Below are 15,803 nucleotides of genomic sequence, written 5' to 3'. Positions count from 1 at the left end.
AAATGCACATTATGAATTTTGAACAGCATGAAAATAGCTTTTTGGCAAAATTAACTGTACCGGCCCTTAGGATTTTGAAACATGAAAATTTGGACAGATTTGTGGAAATTTCTCCGTCTATGAACAAATGACAGAAATATGGATTAGTTTTCCTTATTCGAAATGAAATTCTCTACAAAATGCACATTTTGAATTTTGAACAGCATGAAAATAGTTTTTTCGCAAAATTGCCCGTACCGGCCCTTAGGATTTTATTATGAATTTTCAGTAGCATGAAAAACCTTTTTTTTTTTTAAATTAACCGTACCGGCCCTTGCAATTTTAAAACATGAAAATTTAGACAGATTTATGGAAATTTCTCCGAACAAATGACAGAAATATGGATTAATTTACCTTATTTCGTAATGAAATTTTCTACAAAATGCCCATTATGAATTTTCAGTAGCATGGAAAACATTTTTTTTAAAAATTGACAGTACCAGCCCTTAGGATTTTGAAACATGGAAATTTGGACAGATTTATGGAAATTTCTCCGTCTATTAACAAATGACAGAAATATGCATTAGTTTTCCTTATTCGAAATGAAATTCTCTACAAAATGCACATTATGAATTTTGAATAGCATGAAAATAGTTTTTTTTGCAAAATTGACAGTACCTGGCCTTGCAATTTTAAAACATAAAAATTTGGACAGATTTGTGGAAATTTCTCAGTCTATGAACAAATGACAGAAATATGCATTAGTTTCCCTTATTCGAAATGGAATTCTCTACAAAATGCACATTATGAATTTTGAATAGCATGAAAATAGTTTTTTTGCAAAATTGACAGTACCGGCCCTTAGGATTTTGAAACATGAAAATGTGGGCAGATTTGTGGAAATTTCTCCATCTATGAACAAATGACAGAAATATGGATTAGTTTTCCTTATTTGAAATGAAATTCTGTACAAAATGCACATTATGAATTTTGAATAGCATGAAAATAGTTTTTTTGCAAAATTGACCGTACCGGCCCTTAGGATTTTGGAACATGAAAATTTGGGCAGATTTGTGGAAATTTCTCCGTCTATAAACAAATGATAGAAATATGGTTAGTTTTCCTTATTCGAAATGAAATTCTCTACAAAATGCACATTATGAATTTTGAACAGCATGAAAATAGCTTTTTGGCAAAATTAACTGTACCGGCCCTTAGGATTTTGAAACATGAAAATTTGGAAAGATTTGTGGAAATTTCTCCGTCTATGAACAAATCACAGAAATATGGATTAGTTTTACTTATTTGAAATGAAATTCTGTACAAAATGCACATTATCAATTTTGAATAGATTGAAAATAGTTTTTTTGCAAAATTGACCGTACCGGCCCTTAGGATTTTGAAACATGAAAATTTGGACAGATTTGTGGAAATTTCTGAGTCTATGAACAAATGACAGAAATATGGTTAGTTTTCCTTATTTGAAATGAAATTCTGTACAAAATGCACATTATGAATTTTGAATAGCATGAAAATAGTTTTTTTGCAAAATTGACAGTACCTGGCCTTGCAATTTTAAAACATAAAAATTTGGACAGATTTGTGGAAGTTTCTCAGTCTATGAACAAATGACAGAAATATGCATAATTTTCCTTATTCGAAATGGAATTCTCTACAAAATGCACATTATGAATTTTGAATAGCATGAAAATAGTTTTTTTGCAAAATTGACAGTACCGGCCCTTAGGATTTCGAAACATGAAAATGTGGGCAGATTTGTGGAAATTTCTCCATCTATGAACAAATGACAGATATATGCATTAGTTTTACTTATTCGAAATGAAATTCTCTACGAAATGCACATTATGAATTTTGAATAGCATGAAAATAGTTTTTTTGCAAAATTGACCGTACCGGCCCTTAGGATTTTGAAACATGAAAATTTGGATAGATTTGTGGAAATTTCCACGTCTATGAACAAATGACAGAAATATGCATTAGTTTTCCTTATTTGAAATGAAATTCTGTACAAAATGCACATTATGAATTTTTAATAGCATGAAAATAGTTTTTTTTGCAAAATTGACCGTACCGGCCCTTAGGATTTTGGAACATGAAAATTTGGGCAGATTTGTGGAAATTTCTCCGTCTATAAACAAATGATAGAAATATGGTTAGTTTTCCTTATTCGAAATGAAATTCTCTACAAAATGCACATTATGAATTTTGAACAGCATGAAAATAGCTTTTTGGCAAAATTAACTGTACCGGCCCTTAGGATTTTGAAACATGAAAATTTGGACAGATTTGTGGAAATTTCTCCGTCTATGAACAAATGACAGAAATATGGATTGTTTTTCCTTATTCGAAATGAAATTCTCTATAAAAAGCACATGATGAATTTTGAATAGCATGAAAATAGTTTTTTTTGCAAAATTGACAGTACCGGCCGGCCCTTAAGATTTTGAAACATGAAAATTTGGACAGATTTGTGGAAATTTCTCCGAACAAATGACAGAAATATGGATTAATTTACCTTATTTCGTAATGAAATTTTCTACAAAATGCCCATTATGAATTTTCAGTAGCATGGAAAACATTTTTTTTAAAAATTGACAGTACCAGCCCTTCGGATTTTGAAACATGGAAATTTGGACAGATTTATGGAAATTTCTCCGTCTATTAACAAATGACAGAAATATGCATTAGTTTTCCTTATTCGAAATGAAATTCTCTACAAAATGCACATTATGAATTTTGAATAGCATGAAAATAGTTTTTTTGCAAAATTGACCGTACCGGCCCTTAGGATTTTGGAACATGAAAATTTGGGCAGATTTGTGGAAATTTCTCCGTCTATAAACAAATGATAGAAATATGGTTAGTTTTCCTTATTCGAAATGAAATTCTCTACAAAATGCACATTATGAATTTTGAACAGCATGAAAATAGCTTTTTGGCAAAATTAACTGTACCGGCCCTTAGGATTTTGAAACATGAAAATTTGGAAAGATTTGTGGAAATTTCTCCGTCTATGAACAAATCACAGAAATATGGATTAGTTTTACTTATTTGAAATGAAATTCTGTACAAAATGCACATTATCAATTTTGAATAGATTGAAAATAGTTTTTTTGCAAAATTGACCGTACAGGCCCTTAGGATTTTGAAACATGAAAATTTGGACAGATTTGTGGAAATTTCTGAGTCTATGAACAAATGACAGAAATATGGTTAGTTTTCCTTATTTGAAATGAAATTCTGTACAAAATGCACATTATGAATTTTGAATAGCATGAAAATAGTTTTTTTGCAAAATTGACAGTACCTGGCCTTGCAATTTTAAAACATAAAAATTTGGACAGATTTGTGGAAGTTTCTCAGTCTATGAACAAATGACAGAAATATGCATAATTTTCCTTATTCGAAATGGAATTCTCTACAAAATGCACATTATGAATTTTGAATAGCATGAAAATAGTTTTTTTGCAAAATTGACCGTACCGGCCCTTAGGATTTTGAAACATGAAAATTTGGATAGATTTGTGGAAATTTCCACGTCTATGAACAAATGACAGAAATATGCATTAGTTTTCCTTATTTGAAATGAAATTCTGTACAAAATGCACATTATGAATTTTTAATAGCATGAAAATAGTTTTTTTTGCAAAATTGACCGTACCGGCCCTTAGGATTTTGGAACATGAAAATTTGGGCAGATTTGTGGAAATTTCTCCGTCTATAAACAAATGATAGAAATATGGTTAGTTTTCCTTATTCGAAATGAAATTCTCTACAAAATGCACATTATGAATTTTGAACAGCATGAAAATAGCTTTTTGGCAAAATTAACTGTACCGGCCCTTAGGATTTTGAAACATGAAAATTTGGACAGATTTGTGGAAATTTCTCCGTCTATGAACAAATGACAGAAATATGGATTGTTTTTCCTTATTCGAAATGAAATTCTCTATAAAAAGCACATGATGAATTTTGAATAGCATGAAAATAGTTTTTTTTGCAAAATTGACAGTACCGGCCGGCCCTTAAGATTTTGAAACATGAAAATTTGGACAGATTTGTGGAAATTTCTCCGAACAAATGACAGAAATATGGATTAATTTACCTTATTTCGTAATGAAATTTTCTACAAAATGCCCATTATGAATTTTCAGTAGCATGGAAAACATTTTTTTTAAAAATTGACAGTACCAGCCCTTCGGATTTTGAAACATGGAAATTTGGACAGATTTATGGAAATTTCTCCGTCTATTAACAAATGACAGAAATATGCATTAGTTTTCCTTATTCGAAATGAAATTCTCTACAAAATGCACATTATGAATTTTGAATAGCATGAAAATAGTTTTTTTGCAAAATTGACAGTACCGGCCCTTAGGATTTTGAAACATGAAAATGTGGGCAGATTTGTGGAAATTTCTCCATCTATGAACAAATGACAGAAATATGGATTAGTTTTCCTTATTTGAAATGAAATTCTGTACAAAATGCACATTATGAATTTTGAATAGCATGAAAATAGTTTTTTTGCAAAATTGACCGTACCGGCCCTTAGGATTTTGGAACATGAAAATTTGGGCAGATTTGTGGAAATTTCTCCGTCTATAAACAAATGATAGAAATATGGTTAGTTTTCCTTATTCGAAATGAAATTCTCTACAAAATGCACATTATGAATTTTGAACAGCATGAAAATAGCTTTTTGGCAAAATTAACTGTACCGGCCCTTAGGATTTTGAAACATGAAAATTTGGACAGATTTGTGGAAATTTCTCCGTCTATGAACAAATGACAGAAATATGGATTAGTTTTCCTTATTCGAAATGAAATTCTCTACAAAATGCACATTTTGAATTTTGAACAGCATGAAAATAGTTTTTTTGCAAAATTGCCCGTACCGGCCCTTAGGATTTTATTATGAATTTTCAGTAGCATGAAAAACCTTTTTTTTTTTTAAATTAACCGTACCGGCCCTTGCAATTTTAAAACATGAAAATTTAGACAGATTTATGGAAATTTCTCCGAACAAATGACAGAAATATGGATTAATTTACCTTATTTCGTAATGAAATTTTCTACAAAATGCCCATTATGAATTTTCAGTAGCATGGAAAACATTTTTTTTAAAAATTGACAGTACCAGCCCTTAGGATTTTGAAACATGGAAATTTGGACAGATTTATGGAAATTTCTCCGTCTATTAACAAATGACAGAAATATGCATTAGTTTTCCTTATTCGAAATGAAATTCTCTACAAAATGCACATTATGAATTTTGAATAGCATGAAAATAGTTTTTTTTGCAAAATTGACAGTACCTGGCCTTGCAATTTTAAAACATAAAAATTTGGACAGATTTGTGGAAATTTCTCAGTCTATGAACAAATGACAGAAATATGCATTAGTTTCCCTTATTCGAAATGGAATTCTCTACAAAATGCACATTATGAATTTTGAATAGCATGAAAATAGTTTTTTTGCAAAATTGACAGTACCGGCCCTTAGGATTTTGAAACATGAAAATGTGGGCAGATTTGTGGAAATTTCTCCATCTATGAACAAATGACAGAAATATGGATTAGTTTTCCTTATTTGAAATGAAATTCTGTACAAAATGCACATTATGAATTTTGAATAGCATGAAAATAGTTTTTTTGCAAAATTGACCGTACCGGCCCTTAGGATTTTGGAACATGAAAATTTGGGCAGATTTGTGGAAATTTCTCCGTCTATAAACAAATGATAGAAATATGGTTAGTTTTCCTTATTCGAAATGAAATTCTCTACAAAATGCACATTATGAATTTTGAACAGCATGAAAATAGCTTTTTGGCAAAATTAACTGTACCGGCCCTTAGGATTTTGAAACATGAAAATTTGGAAAGATTTGTGGAAATTTCTCCGTCTATGAACAAATCACAGAAATATGGATTAGTTTTACTTATTTGAAATGAAATTCTGTACAAAATGCACATTATCAATTTTGAATAGATTGAAAATAGTTTTTTTGCAAAATTGACCGTACCGGCCCTTAGGATTTTGAAACATGAAAATTTGGACAGATTTGTGGAAATTTCTGAGTCTATGAACAAATGACAGAAATATGGTTAGTTTTCCTTATTTGAAATGAAATTCTGTACAAAATGCACATTATGAATTTTGAATAGCATGAAAATAGTTTTTTTGCAAAATTGACAGTACCTGGCCTTGCAATTTTAAAACATAAAAATTTGGACAGATTTGTGGAAGTTTCTCAGTCTATGAACAAATGACAGAAATATGCATAATTTTCCTTATTCGAAATGGAATTCTCTACAAAATGCACATTATGAATTTTGAATAGCATGAAAATAGTTTTTTTGCAAAATTGACAGTACCGGCCCTTAGGATTTCGAAACATGAAAATGTGGGCAGATTTGTGGAAATTTCTCCATCTATGAACAAATGACAGATATATGCATTAGTTTTACTTATTCGAAATGAAATTCTCTACGAAATGCACATTATGAATTTTGAATAGCATGAAAATAGTTTTTTTGCAAAATTGACCGTACCGGCCCTTAGGATTTTGAAACATGAAAATTTGGATAGATTTGTGGAAATTTCCACGTCTATGAACAAATGACAGAAATATGCATTAGTTTTCCTTATTTGAAATGAAATTCTGTACAAAATGCACATTATGAATTTTTAATAGCATGAAAATAGTTTTTTTTGCAAAATTGACCGTACCGGCCCTTAGGATTTTGGAACATGAAAATTTGGGCAGATTTGTGGAAATTTCTCCGTCTATAAACAAATGATAGAAATATGGTTAGTTTTCCTTATTCGAAATGAAATTCTCTACAAAATGCACATTATGAATTTTGAACAGCATGAAAATAGCTTTTTGGCAAAATTAACTGTACCGGCCCTTAGGATTTTGAAACATGAAAATTTGGACAGATTTGTGGAAATTTCTCCGTCTATGAACAAATGACAGAAATATGGATTGTTTTTCCTTATTCGAAATGAAATTCTCTATAAAAAGCACATGATGAATTTTGAATAGCATGAAAATAGTTTTTTTTGCAAAATTGACAGTACCGGCCGGCCCTTAAGATTTTGAAACATGAAAATTTGGACAGATTTGTGGAAATTTCTCCGAACAAATGACAGAAATATGGATTAATTTACCTTATTTCGTAATGAAATTTTCTACAAAATGCCCATTATGAATTTTCAGTAGCATGGAAAACATTTTTTTTAAAAATTGACAGTACCAGCCCTTCGGATTTTGAAACATGGAAATTTGGACAGATTTATGGAAATTTCTCCGTCTATTAACAAATGACAGAAATATGCATTAGTTTTCCTTATTCGAAATGAAATTCTCTACAAAATGCACATTATGAATTTTGAATAGCATGAAAATAGTTTTTTTGCAAAATTGACCGTACCGGCCCTTAGGATTTTGGAACATGAAAATTTGGGCAGATTTGTGGAAATTTCTCCGTCTATAAACAAATGATAGAAATATGGTTAGTTTTCCTTATTCGAAATGAAATTCTCTACAAAATGCACATTATGAATTTTGAACAGCATGAAAATAGCTTTTTGGCAAAATTAACTGTACCGGCCCTTAGGATTTTGAAACATGAAAATTTGGACAGATTTGTGGAAATTTCTCCGTCTATGAACAAATGACAGAAATATGGATTAGTTTTCCTTATTCGAAATGAAATTCTCTACAAAATGCACATTTTGAATTTTGAACAGCATGAAAATAGTTTTTTCGCAAAATTGCCCGTACCGGCCCTTAGGATTTTATTATGAATTTTCAGTAGCATGAAAAACCTTTTTTTTTTTTAAATTAACCGTACCGGCCCTTGCAATTTTAAAACATGAAAATTTAGACAGATTTATGGAAATTTCTCCGAACAAATGACAGAAATATGGATTAATTTACCTTATTTCGTAATGAAATTTTCTACAAAATGCCCATTATGAATTTTCAGTAGCATGGAAAACATTTTTTTTAAAAATTGACAGTACCAGCCCTTAGGATTTTGAAACATGGAAATTTGGACAGATTTATGGAAATTTCTCCGTCTATTAACAAATGACAGAAATATGCATTAGTTTTCCTTATTCGAAATGAAATTCTCTACAAAATGCACATTATGAATTTTGAATAGCATGAAAATAGTTTTTTTTGCAAAATTGACAGTACCTGGCCTTGCAATTTTAAAACATAAAAATTTGGACAGATTTGTGGAAATTTCTCAGTCTATGAACAAATGACAGAAATATGCATTAGTTTCCCTTATTCGAAATGGAATTCTCTACAAAATGCACATTATGAATTTTGAATAGCATGAAAATAGTTTTTTTGCAAAATTGACAGTACCGGCCCTTAGGATTTTGAAACATGAAAATGTGGGCAGATTTGTGGAAATTTCTCCATCTATGAACAAATGACAGAAATATGGATTAGTTTTCCTTATTTGAAATGAAATTCTGTACAAAATGCACATTATGAATTTTGAATAGCATGAAAATAGTTTTTTTGCAAAATTGACCGTACCGGCCCTTAGGATTTTGGAACATGAAAATTTGGGCAGATTTGTGGAAATTTCTCCGTCTATAAACAAATGATAGAAATATGGTTAGTTTTCCTTATTCGAAATGAAATTCTCTACAAAATGCACATTATGAATTTTGAACAGCATGAAAATAGCTTTTTGGCAAAATTAACTGTACCGGCCCTTAGGATTTTGAAACATGAAAATTTGGAAAGATTTGTGGAAATTTCTCCGTCTATGAACAAATCACAGAAATATGGATTAGTTTTACTTATTTGAAATGAAATTCTGTACAAAATGCACATTATCAATTTTGAATAGATTGAAAATAGTTTTTTTGCAAAATTGACCGTACCGGCCCTTAGGATTTTGAAACATGAAAATTTGGACAGATTTGTGGAAATTTCTGAGTCTATGAACAAATGACAGAAATATGGTTAGTTTTCCTTATTTGAAATGAAATTCTGTACAAAATGCACATTATGAATTTTGAATAGCATGAAAATAGTTTTTTTGCAAAATTGACAGTACCTGGCCTTGCAATTTTAAAACATAAAAATTTGGACAGATTTGTGGAAGTTTCTCAGTCTATGAACAAATGACAGAAATATGCATAATTTTCCTTATTCGAAATGGAATTCTCTACAAAATGCACATTATGAATTTTGAATAGCATGAAAATAGTTTTTTTGCAAAATTGACCGTACCGGCCCTTAGGATTTTGAAACATGAAAATTTGGATAGATTTGTGGAAATTTCCACGTCTATGAACAAATGACAGAAATATGCATTAGTTTTCCTTATTTGAAATGAAATTCTGTACAAAATGCACATTATGAATTTTTAATAGCATGAAAATAGTTTTTTTTGCAAAATTGACCGTACCGGCCCTTAGGATTTTGGAACATGAAAATTTGGGCAGATTTGTGGAAATTTCTCCGTCTATAAACAAATGATAGAAATATGGTTAGTTTTCCTTATTCGAAATGAAATTCTCTACAAAATGCACATTATGAATTTTGAACAGCATGAAAATAGCTTTTTGGCAAAATTAACTGTACCGGCCCTTAGGATTTTGAAACATGAAAATTTGGACAGATTTGTGGAAATTTCTCCGTCTATGAACAAATGACAGAAATATGGATTGTTTTTCCTTATTCGAAATGAAATTCTCTATAAAAAGCACATGATGAATTTTGAATAGCATGAAAATAGTTTTTTTTGCAAAATTGACAGTACCGGCCGGCCCTTAAGATTTTGAAACATGAAAATTTGGACAGATTTGTGGAAATTTCTCCGAACAAATGACAGAAATATGGATTAATTTACCTTATTTCGTAATGAAATTTTCTACAAAATGCCCATTATGAATTTTCAGTAGCATGGAAAACATTTTTTTTAAAAATTGACAGTACCAGCCCTTCGGATTTTGAAACATGGAAATTTGGACAGATTTATGGAAATTTCTCCGTCTATTAACAAATGACAGAAATATGCATTAGTTTTCCTTATTCGAAATGAAATTCTCTACAAAATGCACATTATGAATTTTGAATAGCATGAAAATAGTTTTTTTGCAAAATTGACCGTACCGGCCCTTAGGATTTTGGAACATGAAAATTTGGGCAGATTTGTGGAAATTTCTCCGTCTATAAACAAATGATAGAAATATGGTTAGTTTTCCTTATTCGAAATGAAATTCTCTACAAAATGCACATTATGAATTTTGAACAGCATGAAAATAGCTTTTTGGCAAAATTAACTGTACCGGCCCTTAGGATTTTGAAACATGAAAATTTGGACAGATTTGTGGAAATTTCTCCGTCTATGAACAAATGACAGAAATATGGATTAGTTTTCCTTATTCGAAATGAAATTCTCTACAAAATGCACATTTTGAATTTTGAACAGCATGAAAATAGTTTTTTCGCAAAATTGCCCGTACCGGCCCTTAGGATTTTATTATGAATTTTCAGTAGCATGAAAAACCTTTTTTTTTTTTAAATTAACCGTACCGGCCCTTGCAATTTTAAAACATGAAAATTTAGACAGATTTATGGAAATTTCTCCGAACAAATGACAGAAATATGGATTAATTTACCTTATTTCGTAATGAAATTTTCTACAAAATGCCCATTATGAATTTTCAGTAGCATGGAAAACATTTTTTTTAAAAATTGACAGTACCAGCCCTTAGGATTTTGAAACATGGAAATTTGGACAGATTTATGGAAATTTCTCCGTCTATTAACAAATGACAGAAATATGCATTAGTTTTCCTTATTCGAAATGAAATTCTCTACAAAATGCACATTATGAATTTTGAATAGCATGAAAATAGTTTTTTTTGCAAAATTGACAGTACCTGGCCTTGCAATTTTAAAACATAAAAATTTGGACAGATTTGTGGAAATTTCTCAGTCTATGAACAAATGACAGAAATATGCATTAGTTTCCCTTATTCGAAATGGAATTCTCTACAAAATGCACATTATGAATTTTGAATAGCATGAAAATAGTTTTTTTGCAAAATTGACAGTACCGGCCCTTAGGATTTTGAAACATGAAAATGTGGGCAGATTTGTGGAAATTTCTCCATCTATGAACAAATGACAGAAATATGGATTAGTTTTCCTTATTTGAAATGAAATTCTGTACAAAATGCACATTATGAATTTTGAATAGCATGAAAATAGTTTTTTTGCAAAATTGACCGTACCGGCCCTTAGGATTTTGGAACATGAAAATTTGGGCAGATTTGTGGAAATTTCTCCGTCTATAAACAAATGATAGAAATATGGTTAGTTTTCCTTATTCGAAATGAAATTCTCTACAAAATGCACATTATGAATTTTGAACAGCATGAAAATAGCTTTTTGGCAAAATTAACTGTACCGGCCCTTAGGATTTTGAAACATGAAAATTTGGAAAGATTTGTGGAAATTTCTCCGTCTATGAACAAATCACAGAAATATGGATTAGTTTTACTTATTTGAAATGAAATTCTGTACAAAATGCACATTATCAATTTTGAATAGATTGAAAATAGTTTTTTTGCAAAATTGACCGTACCGGCCCTTAGGATTTTGAAACATGAAAATTTGGACAGATTTGTGGAAATTTCTGAGTCTATGAACAAATGACAGAAATATGGTTAGTTTTCCTTATTTGAAATGAAATTCTGTACAAAATGCACATTATGAATTTTGAATAGCATGAAAATAGTTTTTTTGCAAAATTGACAGTACCTGGCCTTGCAATTTTAAAACATAAAAATTTGGACAGATTTGTGGAAGTTTCTCAGTCTATGAACAAATGACAGAAATATGCATAATTTTCCTTATTCGAAATGGAATTCTCTACAAAATGCACATTAAGAATTTTGAATAGCATGAAAATAGTTTTTTTGCAAAATTGACAGTACCGGCCCTTAGGATTTCGAAACATGAAAATGTGGGCAGATTTGTGGAAATTTCTCCATCTATGAACAAATGACAGATATATGCATTAGTTTTACTTATTCGAAATGAAATTCTCTACGAAATGCACATTTTGAATTTTGAATAGCATGAAAATAGTTCTTTTGCAAAATTGACAGTACCGGCCCTTGCAATTTTAAAACATAGAAATTTGGACAGATTTGTGGAAATTTCTCAGTCTATGAACAAATGACAGAAATATGGATTAGTTTTCCTTATTTGAAATGAAATTCTGTACAAAATGCACATTATGAATTTTGAATAGCATGAAAATAGTTTTTTTGCAAAATTGACCGTACCGGCCCTTAGGATTTTGAAACATGAAAATTTGGATAGATTTGTGGAAATTTCCACGTCTATGAACAAATGACAGATATATGCATTAGTTTTACTTATTCGAAATGAAATTCTCTACGAAATGCACATTTTGAATTTTGAATAGCATGAAAATAGTTCTTTTGCAAAATTGACAGTACCGGCCCTTAGCATTTTGAAACATGAAAATTTGGATAGATTTGTGGAAATTTCCACGTCTATGAACAAATGACAGAAATATGCATTAGTTTTCCTTATTTGAAATGAAATTCTGTACAAAATGCACATTATGAATTTTTAATAGCATGAAAATAGTTTTTTTTGCAAAATTGACCGTACCGGCCCTTAGGATTTTGGAATATGAAAATTTGGGCAGATTTGTGGAAATTTCTCCGTCTATAAACAAATGATAGAAATATGGTTACTTTTCCTTATTCGAAATGAAATTCTCTACAAAATGCACATTATGAATTTTGAACAGCATGAAAATAGCTTTTTGGCAAAATTAACTGTACCGGCCCTTAGGATTTTGAAACATGAAAATTTGGACAGATTTGTGGAAATTTCTCCGTCTATGAACAAATGACAGAAATATGGATTGTTTTTCCTTATTCGAAATGAAATTCTCTATAAAAAGCACATGATGAATTTTGAATAGCATGAAAATAGTTTTTTTTGCAAAATTGACAGTACCGGCCGGCCCTTAAGATTTTGAAACATGAAAATTTGGACAGATTTGTGGAAATTTCTCCGAACAAATGACAGAAATATGGATTAATTTACCTTATTTCGTAATGAAATTTTCTACAAAATGCCCATTATGAATTTTCAGTAGCATGGAAAACATTTTTTTTAAAAATTGACAGTACCAGCCCTTAGGATTTTGAAACATGGAAATTTGGACAGATTTATGGAAATTTCTCCGTCTATTAACAAATGACAGAAATATGCATTAGTTTTCCTTATTCGAAATGAAATTCTCTACAAAATGCACATTATGAATTTTGAATAGCATGAAAATAGTTTTTTTTGCAAAATTGACAGTACCTGGCCTTGCAATTTTAAAACATAAAAATTTGGACAGATTTGTGGAAATTTCTCAGTCTATGAACAAATGACAGAAATATGCATTAGTTTCCCTTATTCGAAATGGAATTCTCTACAAAATGCACATTATGAATTTTGAATAGCATGAAAATAGTTTTTTTGCAAAATTGACAGTACCGGCCCTTAGGATTTTGAAACATGAAAATGTGGGCAGATTTGTGGAAATTTCTCCATCTATGAACAAATGACAGAAATATGGATTAGTTTTCCTTATTCGAAATGAAATTCTCTATAAAAAGCACATGATGAATTTTGAATAGCATGAAAATAGTTTTTTTTGCAAAATTGACAGTACCGGCCGGCCCTTAAGATTTTGAAACATGAAAATTTGGACAGATTTGTGGAAATTTCTCCGAACAAATGACAGAAATATGGATTAATTTACCTTATTTCGTAATGAAATTTTCTACAAAATGCCCATTATGAATTTTCAGTAGCATGGAAAACATTTTTTTTAAAAATTGACAGTACCAGCCCTTAGGATTTTGAAACATGGAAATTTGGACAGATTTATGGAAATTTCTCCGTCTATTAACAAATGACAGAAATATGCATTAGTTTTCCTTATTCGAAATGAAATTCTCTACAAAATGCACATTATGAATTTTGAATAGCATGAAAATAGTTTTTTTGCAAAATTGACAGTACCGGCCCTTAGGATTTTGAAACATGAAAATGTGGGCAGATTTGTGGAAATTTCTCCATCTATGAACAAATGACAGAAATATGGATTAGTTTTCCTTATTTGAAATGAAATTCTGTACAAAATGCACATTATGAATTTTGAATAGCATGAAAATAGTTTTTTTGCAAAATTGACCGTACCGGCCCTTAGGATTTTGGAACATGAAAATTTGGGCAGATTTGTGGAAATTTCTCCGTCTATAAACAAATGATAGAAATATGGTTAGTTTTCCTTATTCGAAATGAAATTCTCTACAAAATGCACATTATGAATTTTGAACAGCATGAAAATAGCTTTTTGGCAAAATTAACTGTACCGGCCCTTAGGATTTTGAAACATGAAAATTTGGAAAGATTTGTGGAAATTTCTCCGTCTATGAACAAATGACAGAAATATGGATTAGTTTTCCTTATTCGAAATGAAATTCTCTACAAAATGCACATTTTGAATTTTGAATAGCATGAAAATAGTTTTTTCGCAAAATTGCCCGTACCGGCCCTTAGGATTTTATTATGAATTTTCAGTAGCATGAAAAACCTTTTTTTTTTTTAAATTAACCGTACCGGCCCTTGCAATTTTAAAACATGAAAATTTAGACAGATTTATGGAAATTTCTCCGAACAAATGACAGAAATATGGATTAATTTACCTTATTTCGTAATGAAATTTTCTACAAAATGCCCATTATGAATTTTCAGTAGCATGGAAAACATTTTTTTTAAAAATTGACAGTACCAGCCCTTAGGATTTTGAAACATGGAAATTTGGACAGATTTATGGAAATTTCTCCGTCTATTAACAAATGACAGAAATATGCATTAGTTTTCCTTATTCGAAATGAAATTCTCTACAAAATGCACATTATGAATTTTGAATAGCATGAAAATAGTTTTTTTTGCAAAATTGACAGTACCTGGCCTTGCAATTTTAAAACATAAAAATTTGGACAGATTTGTGGAAATTTCTCAGTCTATGAACAAATGACAGAAATATGGATTAGTTTTCCTTATTTGAAATGAAATTCTGTACAAAATGCACATTATGAATTTTGAATAGCATGAAAATAGTTTTTTTGCAAAATTGACCGTACCGGCCCTTAGGATTTTGGAACATGAAAATTTGGGCAGATTTGTGGAAATTTCTCCGTCTATAAACAAATGATAGAAATATGGTTAGTTTTCCTTATTCGAAATGAAATTCTCTACAAAATGCACATTATGAATTTTGAACAGCATGAAAATAGCTTTTTGGCAAAATTAACTGTACCGGCCCTTAGGATTTTGAAACATGAAAATTTGGACAGATTTGTGGAAATTTCTCCGTCTATGAACAAATGACAGAAATATGGATTGTTTTTCCTTATTCGAAATGAAATTCTCTATAAAAAGCACATGATGAATTTTGAATAGCATGAAAATAGTTTTTTTTGCAAAATTGACAGTACCGGCCGGCCCTTAAGATTTTGAAACATGAAAATTTGGACAGATTTGTGGAAATTTCTCCGAACAAATGACAGAAATATGGATTAATTTACCTTATTTCGTAATGAAATTTTCTACAAAATGCCCATTATGAATTTTCAGTAGCATGGAAAACATTTTTTTTAAAAATTGACAGTACCAGCCCTTAGGATTTTGAAACATGGAAATTTGG

The sequence above is a fragment of the Pholcus phalangioides genome, unplaced genomic scaffold (genome assembly GCF_987345545.1).
Source record: "Pholcus phalangioides strain wild (caught in Gottingen) unplaced genomic scaffold, Ppha-v1.0 ptg000015l_1, whole genome shotgun sequence".
NCBI lineage: Eukaryota > Metazoa > Arthropoda > Arachnida > Araneae > Pholcidae > Pholcus > Pholcus phalangioides.
Note: the sequence above shows the minus strand (reverse complement) of the source record.